Source organism: Gracilinanus agilis, chromosome 5 (assembly GCF_016433145.1).
Source record: "Gracilinanus agilis isolate LMUSP501 chromosome 5, AgileGrace, whole genome shotgun sequence".
In the NCBI taxonomy this organism is placed as follows: Eukaryota; Metazoa; Chordata; class Mammalia; order Didelphimorphia; family Didelphidae; genus Gracilinanus; species Gracilinanus agilis.
The window spans coordinates 102,097,594-102,114,392 of NC_058134.1; the positions used below are offsets into that span (position 1 = coordinate 102,097,594).

The 16,799-nt window shown below is 31.8% G+C and overlaps 1 protein-coding gene across 1 annotated transcript in view; it reads right to left on the reverse strand.

The window, feature by feature from the left end:
* CNTNAP2 (contactin associated protein 2) overlaps positions 1 to 16,799 on the reverse strand; it is a 1,887,185-nt gene that overhangs the window by 1,709,968 nt on the left and 160,418 nt on the right. The window lies entirely within an intron of this gene.

Below are 16,799 nucleotides of genomic sequence, written 5' to 3' on the forward strand. Positions count from 1 at the left end.
ATATATATATATATATATATATATATATATATATACACACACACACATTTATTTGTTTGTTTGTTTGATTGTTTGTTTGTTTATTTATTTGGAAAATATGAAGAAAAGACCTGAGGAGGAGAAAAAGATCATTCTGGACCAAATCTGGAAGACTATTCAGTGCTCCCAATGATTCCCCAATTTTTCAGTTCTGCAAAGGCACAACTTCCTAACACTAGTACTCTAATAGTGGTAATGTATATGCGTCATAAATTATTTGAGCCCTCAGTTTCCATAACTATAATGTAGAGAAGTAACAGGTAATTGCCAAGCACGGAGTCTTAAAACTTTTTGTGTCAGAGCCAACTTTAGCCATCTAATGAAACCTATGTACCCCAGATGATAGTAATACTTTAAAATACATATTTTTAAAAAATCCTACAAGAGAAACCAATTATATTTAAAAGCATTTATTATTACCTGATGCATTCTCTATCAAACAATATTTTAAGAGATTAAGAAATCTGCTGAAAGTTTTTTTGAGCTCTAATAATTGCAAGTTACATGTCTATGAATCATGTATCACCATAGTCTCAGATAAAATCAAGATTGCATCTAATTTAAAAGGCACTGAAATGATTAATTATGGATGATAGTAGGCTCCTGCACATTACAAATACTTATTTGTGCATGAAGAGTGTCATGGAATATGTTGCTTTCATTTATTCAAAGAAGTAGACTTGGTATATGGTGAGAACAGGCTAACATAGATTCAGATGAAATAGTATAGTGATAATTTAAAGAATGCGAGGAATCGTTTGTGTATGTTGAATGTATATTTTATGCAATAGGTATACAAAGACAGATGTAATATAGATGCACATGCTAACTTGCCAGATAATAACTAAGGCTAGAAAGTTAAAGAAGTTTGAATTATTACATTATGATAAAATTAAAACTTACTATAATTGACATTCTTGGTTTATTCCAGACATAGAAGGGAAACTTCACGGAGGAATGTCAAAGCACCAGTGTTCTATATTCTATCTCAGATTCAAGATTATGATAGCTATGCATACGGAGATTGCCACAATCTCAGTTAAGCATTTTCAATGGTCTAAGGGTATTATGACAATATTATCTGGAAAAGAACTCCAAACCCTAACACATTTATCGTTATTTCTTCCAAGTCCTACTCTAACCCAGTTCACTTCTTGACTAAACATTTCACATCTTCTACAATCCTAATTCAATTATTAGAACTCTCCAAAAACCTTGGCCATTTTCAAGCAACATTACTTTCACTTCCTGCTCTCACCAAAATTTAGCTTTTTCCTGAGGTAAGCATATTCCTTACAACTGTCTCCACTAAAGACCCTTCCTTCTCCAGTTCCCTTATTGTCTAGGGTCAGGAAGTTATACTCTTTATTCTTTATTGCTATTTTCCAAAGTCTTTTCCATTATCAAGCCTCAATAAAACTTACTTTTTTTTCTGAACTCATGAAGATCTCTGACCCTTGTTGATATCATATACTGACTACAAACATTCTCCTAACATTTTTTTTACATTTAATTGACTTCCTGCATCTCTACCTACTCATTTCACTATTACCTTTTGGAATTTAAGTATTCAGTATTCATATTGAACAACCATCTAATTTTCTGAGCAAATGATTCTTCAAACTTCTCATTCTCATCAAATCATTTTCTAAACCACTTCATTCCCTTGGTTATATAGTTGTATATTAAACCTATCTTTTGGAAATATATCATCTACAAGAACTTCAATTTTGACATCAAACTCTGGATAATCAACAAATCAATCAATGTTTATTAAATGCTTACTATATGTACCAATTACCATGTTGGAAACTGAGGGTATAACTACAAAGAAAGAGACAATTCCTGTCCCCATGGAGTTTACATTCAAATGAGAGAGGCAGCAAATATACAGAACTTAACAGACTAATATATAAATTTATATAAAATAGATTCAAATAGTTTGATAGAAAGAATGCTAACCTTTGAGAGAATGGGAAAAGATTTTATTCAGAAGATTGTGTTTGAACTGATTTCTTAAAGGAGAAAGGCATTCTATAAGGCTGAGAAAAGAGGAAATACATTCTGGGCATGAGAGATAGCCAATTAAAAAAAAAGAGAGAGAAGATGAATTATTTTGTATGAAGGATATAGACAAACCAAAGTTTGCTGGATCACAGTTTAATCATTTCCACCAGTGTAGCTGAAAGAAAATGGTTTTAACTGACACTTAAAGGCTGTACTTACCATGGCACCAAGTTCTATGCTTCCAATAATGTATCAGAAATACATCTTTCAGTGTATTCCTATTGTTTGATTATCCTCCTCTACTCTTGTTCATTTCATATTTTATCCCTCATAACTGTTATACAACTTTTCTTTCCCCCTTCTCAATTATATCCCTAGTCTACAGTTATAATTAAAGATCAAGCTTCAAAGAGAAGTTTGAAGCCATCTAAATCACATCAGGTCCCCTACTTCTATTACTCAGAACTCCTAAGTACATTATTTTCTCTTCTCATACTTCTTGCCACATAATGGGAGACATATTTACTATTCAATAAGATGAATGCTCTTTATCTCTAATCTTCCTATGTGATTTCAGGGCTTTGCTTCAAATATAACTTTTTTTTTTCATTTCACCTATCTTCAGCTTCTCCATCACTAAGTGTTTCTATCTGTCTAAAAACAGTTTGACTTATTCTCAATGATTATAACAATCATAATTCTGATTAGTCCTTCTGCCTTACCTACTTCCTGTCTAATCTCTTCCTTTCTTGCACTGATGAATTCCTTGAAAATGCTCTATATCCCTCCATTTTTTTACTTCCTAGATAGCACTGTCTACTCAACCCACTGCAATTAAAATACTGTCTCAATCATTCTACAGACTGTTCTTTATCAGTCACTAAGTATTCCAAATTTATGAATTTATGAATTTCATTGTGCTTTTTCAGTATTCATCTTCTTTGATCTCTGAAACTTTTGGTAATGTTAACCATTCTTGCCCTGATGCATATTTTCTAATCTTTGTCTTTAGAAATGACACTATCCCCTATTTCTCTTCCTGACTATAAAACTACATCCTTTGCCTCCTTTATAAGTTCTTCAAAACTTTTCTAAATCCTTAATGTTAGTGTTCTATGAATGTTGGAGTCCTCTTCTTTTTTCTTTACCATCTCAAGGTAGGTTTCTAGTAATATTTTCTGGAATCTCTCCCATCACTTCAACTACTACTTGGTCATTTAACCTCTATCTGCAGTTTTCTCATCTGTAAAACAACGAAAATAGCCTCTAATTCACAAGTACTATGAAGAACAAATGAGATCATATTTATACATCACTTTGTAAAGCTTAAATAGCTTTTATAAATAGTAGCCTTTACTAACATTATTAGTAATATTAATACTGGTATATAAAAGATTTGAAAATCTCTCCTAGTACTGAATTCTTTTTTTTTCAGTTCATGACTTCTAAATGTCAACAGGGCATATCCACTTGTATATATGATTAGCCTCTTGAAGTTAAATTATTTTTAGCTTTCCCTACAAAATTTGCTACTCTTTCTGCTTGATTCTATGTAGCATCATTATCACCCCAGACTATCATATTCATAATATTAAGCTTATTTTGACTCTTTTATCCATTTCTATTCTAACACAAATTTATTCAGTAGATTTTCCCAATGTCATCTCAACAAGCATTCCAGTTTTTCATTTCCATTGTAACCCAATGCACCAAAATCCAAAGAGATTCCTTGACCTCAAGGAGACCATGTTTTCAGTGGTTGTACCCATTTTCCAAGAAGCCTTTCCTGGTAAGGGAGAAGTAAGAGATTATCCAACAATATTAGATTTTCTGAACATCTTGTATTTAGTGACTCCCACTTCAGCACTAAAGAATCTTATAAAATATGTACAAAATAACTTTCTTACCTTTTTCCTGCACTTATCTGTACCCCTTAATATAAGAATGAACTAAATGTCAAAGCTTTGTTTCCAAGAAAATGTATTCTAAAATGCCAACAGGGTTATGTAACATTTTAAAAGCATATAAGAGTTTCTACAGTTGATGATCATTGAAAATAGATATTAAAGTGATTCATCTTTGAATGCCCTTGGGATGACTTTGTTTAGTCATCTATTGAAGAGAAAATGAACGAATGAAAATAGGAGTAGGACTACAAACAGAATAAATATGGAAAATATATGCAAACAAATTTAATAAGGTATTTCCCATTAAGAATAGTGCAATAATATCTGTGCCCTAATATCACAGTCCCTAAGGTACTTAGAGAGAAAGAAGGATGAGCACTAGAGAGAATTAAGAAGAAAAGAAGCCAAATTTGACCAGGTGTATAAAGAAGAGGTCAATGCTAGAGATAATACAATTATGAAAGTGTTAAGGGACCTACATGTAAGATATATGGAAAAATAAGATGATAAAAGATGGTAGATAAACATTCAAGTCTTATTTAAACCAAAACAATATAATCAAGAAAACATCAGGCAGCTCACATATAACTGCCTATGGCATCTTCTAAGTGTAGGATATTCAGACACCCATAAATATATACATATGGATATAACATATGTAATTATATAAATATTAATATAGGTGCACATTACACATACATACAACATACAAACATATTTAACTTATATGCATATACACATGTGTGTATATTATACATGTATGTGTATAGGATATTTCCAAAAGTTTAAAAACATGAAACAAAATGTTTACAAGTTACATTGCTCAATGAGTAAAAATGTTATTTTACAATTAACTTAAAGTTATAAATGATCTAAAATCCCCTTGTGTTTAATTTCAAAAAAAGCATATAATCTCATAACAAAATGAGAGGTTATTGCCTCTTTTAAAATGTCTCCCATCGCTGAGATAATTCAAGAGTCCTTATAAGATATAACAACAGACATAAGTGTTTTTAATGGCTGCTTTGTGAATAAATCTCAGGCAAGTCATACATTAGGACAATGTATCCTCATTACCAGTATTTATCACTGTAATCAAGGATATCCAGTACAACTTCCAGGCTGAAATGGAATTCATGAGAATGATGAGATTCTCCATTTGTTTCTTTTTTTGGCAACATTGTTCTGACTTTATCAACACTAGTACACAGCAGAAAATTCCTAGAAGAGATCTCTAGTCCAGAAAATGATTTTGGATGTGTATCAAGCAAGGAAAAACTGTGTGGATAAAGAATGTATATTGCTCATATTTCAACATACATTTGGATGAACATCTTAAAGAATTGTCAACTGGTATGTATTGCTGAAACAGGCAGGATAGGTGGGGTCCCATAGATATACAGGATACTGGACTAATTTGTTTGAAGGGACCTGAAAAGTTCTTTTCTGACCAATCTTTCCATCAGAATAGAAGCTCATCTTTTGAATTTTAACATTCTATCAGTGTTGCTATATGACTGTGAGACATGGGACACTTCTGGTTCCGAAAAATTAAAAATGAGTAGCATACAGAACTCAGTAAATAAGGACATAGTAGATGTGATCAGGCAGTAAAATAGGACTGAAGAAATGACAAACAGAAATAGGAGAAAAGGAAAACACTAAGCAATTAAAAATATAAGATTGATCTGACATGGTTAAGAAAAAGAAACACTCTAGTTGGACAATCAGATTACTTCAATATTGTGTTTGCAATGTCAGGGGGAAAAAGGAGGAAGGCCTTCATCACAGTGGATGAGTTCTCTTTGGTAACCTTTTAAGTCAAGGTCATGGAAAAGCATTGAAACTTGGGAATTTGTAGATGAATTGTGATCTGCATCTTAGGAGAGAACTCATTAATAAATGAGATTACAGAGCCATTTCAGTACTTATGAAAGTATTAACCTGTACAAAGCTTAAATGTAAGTAAAATAATCACTAACTAAGCACAGGGACAGATAATAATTATGTGGGCATAATTAAACATTAAGTGTTTGCATGATGTGCTAGCCATAGAGAGATTAGGGAAGAGGGTACCATTGGAACTACATAACAGAGTGAACTCTTCTTCCAATTACTCATTGACCAGTACATTTCAAGAGTGACTAATTAATATTTTCCTGATATATGATTGAAACCTACAGCCATTCTCCTTATCTTACACCAAATAACAATATTCTGTAAAATTTTAAAAAAATGGAAATGTTTCATAATTTGCATCCTACATCATTGATTTAACAGGAACAACACAATTAGGGAAGACAATATTTTCAGTTTCCTAAGGGTAAGAGGATGAGAATATCATTTGCAAATCTCATTTATGAGCAAAAGTTAAAACTATTGATAAAACAAGAAGCTATTTATTATAACTATAATAGATTCCACCTCATTTCCTTAGAATATTGTTATGTACAAAGACTATTAAAATTTATATTGTCTCATGATCATTTGGGCAGCAATATTATTTCTTATACTTTACCATTATCCTCCAAATAGATTTGAGGCAATATAGTATTTTCTTTACATTCTATCAAGACTAGTATAAGGAAAAGAAGCACACAAGTACCTGAATTTCATCTTAATACCTTGCAATTCCATTTCTGAGATTAAGCCTTATTTAAGATCAGATATGATTAATTATATTTTCTTCCCAAAAAAGAATTATAGCACTCAGTACCACAATATCTTGAAACATAGAGTATAAAAGTAGAATGTAATATATAAGAATGATCTATTATTAAAGTTAGACAAAATTAAGAATACTCAAAATCATAAAATAGAAACAAAATGACAAAATAAAATTAGTCCAGAAGATGTATCTTTAGATTAAAGGGATCAACATATTTTTGTAAATTAGTTATACACTAATAGATATCCATAAATGACAATTTGTTCTAAAAGATAAACTTCAACAATTGATTAAATTATTATATAAATATAAATCAAAATCATTACATATAATATATAATTATTATACACTAGGTAAATAATACATAATATGTAATATAATATATTAAAATGAAAATGTGAATAGCTTATGCTTTTAATTCTGTTATTGTATTGTTTTTTATGTACAATAATTTTTTCAAAGTTATATCTTGGAAATTCTACTCCAAAACAAAGGGAAACTACAATAATATACTCTATTTACTCTCTGTACAACTTCTTTGGCAATTTGTCCACATAGTATCAAAACTGGCCTTCTTGATGTTCATCTTGGTCTTGTTATCTAATAAACTTGGAGAAGAGGTTTCTGACAACTGAACTGGAGTTTTAAGGGGTACATTGGAACTGAAAAGTTGAGGAGGATGGAGTATAAAAGGCTAGAACTGAATTAGATGGGGGTAAGATTATGAAAAGATTAGGCAAGTAATAGGAATTACTATATCAAAGATGATGTTTACTCTGGAGCACCGGGTCAAAATGGACAGCAACTGTGACTTTGATCCTTATGGGATGGGAATGGAGAGAAGGGGCATGGAGGTCAGTCCCTTAGGGTCATTAACATATATCTCTCCCTGTAAGTTAAATTCTATTGAGTACTTGGACATAAATTTCTGTTCTTACTCTTCTTCTCCTGCACAAATATTTATTGTGGTGGCACAAAATTTGGGGGTAGGATGGGCTGAATTACCTCAATTCAACAAAATATTACTGGACTTTGAAAGTCTTTAGTGGCAATATCTAATAGTAACACAAGGTGTAGCTGTTAATCCATGATAGATGACTTTTCATGCTAAAAAAAGTGAACTTTCCATTTCTTAAAGTTGTAAGAAAGTGCATATATATGCACATGTGTATATATAACACTGAAATATCACATATAATAAAATGACTTAAAACTTCAAGAACATTTCAAATTAGCATATTTTCCTCAGATTCCTTTAAAACAAAACACAAATTTTAACAAGAATTTAACAAGTTTTTCATCCTATATGGTAATGCACTTTCAAATAAGTGTATTATTAATTATTTATTTTTATATTTAGGCCTTAAGACCATTGCACACAATGATAATGCATTTTGCAACCTTAGGAATGTCTACATCTCATACCATCTTTTTAGAAGATTCCAATGGCAAAGAAATAAACAGTTTTGCACTGCATTTTGGGATGCTTCTTGTTTGACTAAAATGCAGAGAGAAATAGCTTGTAGTTTTAAATGAAGTTTAGTTGTTTGTGATAATGAAAAAGAATTTAAAGTCTGGTTACAATTTGTAATTTTCCCCCCATAACTTTATTCATGTGCTCCTAATTATAGACACAGATGCAAAATTATGTGCAAAAATAAGTACTTAAGCAAAAATAACTTTAATTAAACCACCTAGTGCATTAAAAAATCTGATTTAATAGACCAAGAGTCCATTTGTACAATTGTTAGTAATATGTCTATGAAGTAAATCTGGGGATAATTGTATACATACACAAGATGACAAAAAATCTTCTCAACAATTTTTTTTTTTTGTGCAGAGATATCACTAGCTGATTCTTACCAGGAGAGTAAGATTAACCCAAATAAAATGGCCTATTGACATTTAGCAGTAAATCAGTTATTTTAACTCAAACAATTTAGCTCTTTGGGTCCTGGATTACTTTCTATGCTTTTCTCACAGTGTTTCCCAGTCACCTAAACCCATGATGATATCATCTTATCCTTTCCTATCATGGCTCATATGTAGAACGGAAGAATGTAAGCTTATGCCCCCTCCACAACCATCCCCAGTCCTCTGCATAGTCTCTTTGGTGCCAAAAAAGATTAAAAAAACAAAAACATGTCTAGTAAGAACCCAACACTGTGCTAGATATGGGAGGAGATAAGAAAGTAAATGGCATTTTCCTGACTTCAAGAAGCATAGAATCTAGGAAAAATGGCTTGCCCAAGATAATTCTCATACAGTCATTATTGTTCAATACAAGGAATTAACTTCAATGAAGCTATTTCTGGTCCTGTAAAAAAGGATATCAAGAAGTAAATTCAGTAGGAAATTATACTAGAAATGGCAGAAAATGGCAAAAACCACATAGATAGATCCACGAAATACTGATGATCCTGATTTCATTCTTATTTTTGGAGTCAGCATAACATACATTAACTGACTTGGACATACTCATACATTTGATGGTCATTTGTCTCACATTTCATAACTTTTTAAAAATAAAAATTAATTGAAATGTCACCTATAACTTACAGTATTTTTGAGATATTTCTTTGCAAGACTTTTAAGGCCTCACCTAAGAATTTTTATTTCATTTCTCAGGTCTGGGGCAATAAGGGAAAAAGGATGCTCAAAGTTTGGCAGGAACGACTAAACCTTTTTGAAAATTTCAGGCAATGTGTTAAACTGACCTTTAAGAGATTAAAAAAGACAAACTATAACTGATTACTGCTTACAACAAATAAGTCACTATTTAATATTAAATAAAATTATTTAAATAAGACATGTATTGCTTTCTTTTAAAAATGTATAAAGCCATTGCAGATGTAACAGAAAAATACTAGGAACGAACTTTTGAGCAAAACTGACTTTAGCGTGTGTCACATATAACAGTGGTTTGAAGACATTCCTAGTGTTGTCTGAGACCAAACTTTTCATCATGACAGATATTTTTTATCTTTCATGATAAAGGAGTAACAGTAAGATTACACAAAACCCCCTCAATAAAGGGAAGAATTAGATCAACTACCTCTCTTTTTTTCTTGAAAGTAGGACAACCTTAACTTTGTTACCCTGAAGGCCAAACAGTTGTAAATCTCCTTGAAGGCCATTCACTCCTTTGAGAAGTCAGGGTTTGTTATATCTCTTCTACAGGGGAGATTATGTAGCCTCCATTCCATATATGTTGATAATGAGGATGGCCAAGGTTATTCTATAGCTTTAAATCCAAATGAGATAATATGACCCCACAGCCTCAGGAATATCTAGACACATTTCAGGACACTGAAAGCATGGGCAAACTTCCTTTGGCAAAGTACTACAGGGAATTTTCTTATTTTACTCACACTTTAATTAACTGATTCTCCTACACTTTTATTCAATTAATGGGAGTACATTCAGATGGTATAAAGCTATAAAGGGATGTTTTTTTTTTTGTTTGTTTGTTTTTATCCTGGGACTCCATTCTAGGAGCATAGGGCCACAACCAGTAGGCAATGGGTCACGCAGTCGCTCAGGGTCACCCAGCTGCAGTCGCTCAGGGTCACCCAGCTGGGAAGTGTCTGAGCCCTGATTTGAACCTAGGACCTTTCTTCTCTAGGCCTGGCTCTCAATCCACTGAGCTAGCCCAGCTGCCCCTACTTTAGGTTGCAGTTTCTTTAGCAGATGTAGTTTTTACAGGGTGGGGTTGCTAGCCCCACGCCCAAACCTCCTCCTTTTTTATCCCCTTAGCCTAGGAGTGGTAAGGGTGGGCGATAGGGGATAAAGGGATATTTACCATGAATATAAACTGATTGAAGCTGCTTAATTAAATTATCCTTTACACAGCCTAGTTGATAGAAAAATGGCTTAAGACCAGGAAGAGCTTGGTTCAAATCTTCCCTGTGATACATCCTGGCTGTACAACCTGGAAAAAAAATAATTTTACCTCTGAAAGTTTTCAGCAGTGGTGCCAAACTCAAACACCCAGGCCAATAAATAATATATAAGAATCCTTGAAGGCTGAATATTATCTCCATTTTAATATATATTATTTATATTTATTATACTTTGTTTTATTTAATATTTACCAATTACATTTTAATCTGGTTTGGAAAATGTTCAGGAAGTGTTGTACATGGACTGTGGGTTTGGCACCTTTGCCCTTTAGGTTCTGTAAAAGTAGTTTGAAGAGAAGATGCTTATCTACACTGGTAGAAAGCATTTCCTTATATGGCAGAAATATCAATGATATTTGAAATTACAGATCTCTTCTCTATGCCTATATATAGACTTAACAAATTCCATAAATTCTGAGGTTTTAATTTGTTTCATAAACTTAGTTTCATCAATAAAGAGATTTTTATTGCATCTACCTCTTATGAGCCCCAACTATCACTGGAAATGGGACAGTTCATTTGTATGCAAGGCATAACAACTATGCCCCCATGTGTTTGAGAAAACATCAAAACCTTACATGACTGGAAAGAGAAATGTTCTTTTCAAGGGCTGAGTGTGAGGGACAACAGATAGACAGCCGTATTGTGATGACATTCACAAAAGAATATCTCAACAAGAAACATATCTCTGTATATTGGGCTGCTTCGATATAGAGGACTTTTTGGAAATATATGAATAAGAATCTCATAGAAAATATAGAAGGGTTGTAATTTTAAAAAATTAATTTATCACATTAAACTTCTCAGGTAGCTCTCTCTCTCTCCTTACCTCACACTAGAGAAGGTATCATTTCACAAAAAGACATAGTATATATATATATATATATATATAATTATTTCTCGAATGTTTCTAATGATCAGTTCTTTCTCTGGTGGTGGACATATGCAAATTATTCTTAAAATAATATTTCCATTTCTGTATATAATATTCTCTTGCTTCCTCTAAATCCAATCTTCATAGTTTCATATATGTCTTTCCATTTTAAAAAATTAACCTGCTTGTCATTTCTTATAGTACACTATTATTCCATCATAATCATAGACCATAACTTATTTAGTTATTTCCCAATTGATGGGTATCCCTTCAGTTTCTGGTTTTTTACCACCACAAACAAAACTGCTATAAACATGTTAGAATATGTAGATTATTTTTCCTTTTCTTCTGATCACCCCAGGAAATAAATCCAATAGTGGCATTGCTGAGTCAAAAATTATACACAATTTTTATAATTGTTTAGGCATATTCCAATTTGCATTGAGAAGCAGTATACACATAGATGAGATCCACAATCTATCAAAATATTAAAGAATTTTTAAAAATTTTACATAAAAGTTGTTTATGCTTTGAGCCTTCAATGATACATGTAACTTCAATTATTGCTCATTAAAAGATACAAGAGTATGTATCATGGAAAGCATAATTTTAGGACTTTAAAAATGAAGACAGATTTTTAAAAGTGATTCTCACTGCACTCTCATGTTTTATGTCCTCTGATGATACTTATCTCTAATAATGACTCTGATTGGCATACTCAGGACAGAATTTTAGTAATATCTACAGTATTAGTTATTCTTTTCAAAAAGCTAAGTAACCATTATCTATACTATTCATAGAACAATGGAATTAATAAGTATTAAATATCAACTAGTGTAGCATTGAGTGAAGTCCGGAGAGGCAAAAACTCACAAAATAACAATTAATTAGTGATAAGATAATGACTAAAATACACATCAGCTTAATCCAAAAGGTAATTTTTTCAATAAAAAATTAATCTACTCTGCATAGAATGGCTGAATATATAGATTTACATGCTTATTGAATGTAAAGAATAGAAAAATATTGGGGAGGATATTTTGGATGTTTATCAAGGAAATTCATATCCAAGGATTTCTCAAAATGCACAGGTTATGGGGCTCAATCAAATGGGAAGAAAATTAATAGAGGTACATATAAAGTCCTACACTTAGGCCTGAAAAAATTCAACTATGAAAGTTTAAATAGTAGATTCATCTGTACATTATTTATGTGACAAAGTCCTGAGGACTTTGTATTCATTATATCAGTCAAATAACATCTCATGTTATCCTAGGTGGCATTAAGAAGCAGAGAGTTCTGGGCTAAAGAGAGATGACTAATATTCTCTATTCAGTCTTTTTTTAAAAAACCCTTAACTTCTGTGTATTGGCTCATAGGTGGAAGAGTGGTAAGGGCTAGGCAATGGGGGTCAAGTGACTTGCCCAGGATCACACAGCTGGGAAGTATCTGAGGCCAGATTTGAACCTAGGACCTCTCATCTCTAGGCCTGACTCAATCCTCTGAGCTACCCAGCTGCCCCCTCTATTCAGTCTTGATGATTGAAAGGGAATTTTAAGAAAGATACTACCCAACTGGACAGCCTGCAGAAAGGAACCAAGTATTCAGGACACAAGGAAAGGCAAGGTGCTCAAAGTATAATGGGGAAAACAATGTGCAAATCACTAGTTATAAACTATATACAGGGTAGAATAGAAATGCTCAGCAGAGGGCAGTCACTCGAATTAAGAGGAATTAAGAAAGATTTCTTTAAGAAGGCAAGATTTCCATTGGAACTTGAAAAAGTTGTAGAGAGCAGGAAAGAGAATATTCTGGGCAGGAAGAATAGCCAGTACAGATGTCCCAAATTAGGAGAAGGACTGTCTTATGTTAGGAACAGAAAAGAGGCCAGTGTAAATGGACTTATAAATACATGTTAGGAGGGAAAAGATATGATATAATGAACTTGGAGTTATAAGAATCCTAGAAAGATGAGCAAGCATGTAGGGGGATGTCATATTATAAATGACTTTGAATGTGAGAAGATTATATCCTTGTTCCTGGAGGTCATAGGCAGCAAATGGAGTTTAGTGAAAGGGGATGGCAATGGAATGGAATGGAATGATCAGAGCCAGAACAAAACTTGTTCTTCTTGGCCACATACGGCATAACTTGAAACACTGGATTGTAACTGGTAAGAAGTTTTTTGTTGTTGTTGTTGTTGTTGTTGTTGTTGTTGTTGTTGTTGTTGTTGTTGTTGTTGTTGTTGTTGTTGTTGTTGTTGTTTCATAAAATAAGTAAATAAACTTAACAATAACTTGGGTGACCACCTCCTTGGAATGTTGTGGAGGAGATCCTTGGTCAGTATTTCTGAAACACCATCCATTTCTAAGATTCTATACTTACATTTTTCTAACAACTTCACTCACTTTGATTTGTATTGTAAATATGGTTCATCTTCCTCAAAGGGAGATAATCATATGTTTCCTTACAAATTTCACATTGGACAATATTCCAATAATTGATTCCAAGAAAAAAAAAATCATTACATCAGACAAATCTGCTTTCATCTTAATATCATCTATAATTAATTTTAAAAAAGAAGAGATTGTATCTTCAAAGATTAAGAATAACAAATACTTAGTCAATTAATAATAATTCTAAAACTGTGTCATTTGGATATAAAAAGGCTATGTTGCATCTTTTTAAAGGTATCCTTTCTTTGAAATGCAGATGAAGAAAAATTCTTAAGATAACACATAGCCAAAGATGGATATGGACATTTCAATGATATTCATTTATAGTGATACCTAAACTTTATTAGAAATACAAAGAATTTAATAAATTCTATTCATTGATTTACCATACTGCATTCAGTTTAGTAAATGCATCACAAATGGATATATCACACTATTAAGAGTTGTAGCTGGAACACATTTCACAAAGGAAAAAATACATTATTAAATGTTATTGCTTATTGCAAAGAATGCATCAACAGTTTTTGGTATTTTAGCTACCATGGAAATTTGTACATCTTGTCTCTCAGTGAATTGCCATTTATTAACTTCTGTTATTCTATATCATGACATTTTCAACCAATCAATGCATTTAAACTTTCTTTGATGTCAAAAAAAATAATACTACATATATGTAGTCAAAATAACAAGATCAAGTTCTTAGCTGTGATGGGAAAATTATACCATATAAGAGTCAAGCAGTGGCAGACAAAGAAAAATCAATGATTGCTAATTGAAAGATATAAAATATAATTTTAAACATGAGAAATGGAATATATTCAGACATTCTCAAAGAAGTTTTATATTTAGATATTCCTGCAAACCTGTTAAAGTAAAAAAAAGACTAAAAAGAACAATGTTGCTTTATGTCAGGAGTTCTTTGTATGGGTTACATGAGGACTTCTTGGATGATTTCTGGATTCTATAAATATGCTTGGGAAAAATGACATGTTTATTTTCATTACCCTTTAAATAAAATGTAGCATTTTCTTCATTTATGAATGTAAGCAATACACATTCTGAGAAAAGGTACAAAGATTTCACCAGATTATCAGTGGTGTCCATGACACCAGAAAGCTTGAGTCCCTGTTGTTTGTATCAATATGTCAATGTTTCTACTTAACTTGTACCCTGTAGATGTTACTGAATGATTTAAATAGTCAGTCATTATTTCCTCTCCTTTATTTTTCCAATGCAATCTTAGCCTTATTTGGCACATTGAAGTTATTTTTCATAATGGAAATGTTGTCTCCTTGATTTCAAAATTATACTCTGATTCAATCGTTTATTTTTTTATGTTGTTCGAGGAACAGTTGGTAAAATAAATATCACCTCATGCAGAAAAGCAGGTATCATCTCTGTCTTGCCACATAGTAATTTCACCTCAATATTTCTTTTAATTCAATTTAATATCTATCAGCATACTAAAAAGATATTAGTTATTTATTTAGGCCAATGACTTTGAAATTCTCAAGTAAAATACCACAAAATTTAAATTGTGGTTATTAATAGAATCCTCACAGAGATAACTATAACAAATTGATGTTTTAGGGAAACTTCATAGAAGTCTCTTTTAATGAAAAAATGATTTTTAAGAGTGCATGACCAAAATCCACAAAAGGGAAAAATATTATTTTCTCTTTTGGTGAAATAATTTGTTTTTGTTGGTACAAGTGGAAGTATCTTAATACTGAAACTGGCCAAAGATTGGCCCAATCTTTGATCTTTTGAATAAGTGACATAAATATTTTTTTACAAAATTTTCTGGATTAGCTGTCAATTAATTTTATTTCCACCTCTTACATTTCTAACATAGATATACTGTATTAATGCATGTGGTTATTATAAAATAGAAAATTCATTAAGTTGACAAATATAACACAAATGTATTTTACAGAAATGAAAACCTAATATACATATTGAGGATATCTTGGATGTGTGAGAGAGGAGCAGGGCACTTGACACAAATATCTATGTTGCATAAAAACTTTTAGTCACACAAGACATTGAAAATTAAAGAATTTACCAAGTTAATTCACTATTTTTATTCCTTGATTATGGAAAAGCATTTGATTCCATAGAACAAAATGGTGCCTTGTAGTTTATGATAAAGTAAGCTCCTTGATAAAATTTTCCTTCTTCCCCATTTTAGTAATTTGCAACTGCCAACAGATATTTCACCTTCTCCTTTTAATATATAAGTGATTTAAATTTTGGTAGTAGCTCTAGAAAGAGAGAATTATTGAAGATATATGGGCCCTTAATTTGAAAAGGTAAAGGCTCAGTTCTCTATTTACTCCTCTGCCAAATTCCATGACATGCTTGACAAAAATCAAATTCTATTTTCTGCAGCCAGATGAACTGAATGGAAAAGGAATCACACAATACCAAGTTGATGAATCCTTTTTTTTTTTCAACTCTTGACTAGGTGTTAAATGCTTAATGTCATCCTAATCTCAATTAGACTAAGGGAAAAAAACAACAACAATTTATACTTGAATCAAGTAGATCCAGTGACTGCTGACAACAGAAATTTCACCAAACATTTTATCTTGCTTTAACACTCATAAGGTCCAAATAGAATTCTTTTCCAATCTGATTTCTCACTGAAAAGTAAATGGCACCATATTTAAATTCAGAACTACTAGGCATATGAATTCCTTTTTCTTCCTAAAGTCTAGCTTTTTCCTTTTTGAGTTCTTTTAATTTCCTTTTCATTATCAATATAGTTTCTTTAGCCCCTGTTCCTCTTTTTAAACTTTATACTTTTCTTATGTAGTTTCTCATTTAACCCTAGAATTTACAGTGATGGCAAATGATCATTAAAACATGATTCTTACCACTTGAAAAACTATGTATGTGTATATATGCATATGTATATATATATATATATATATATATATATAT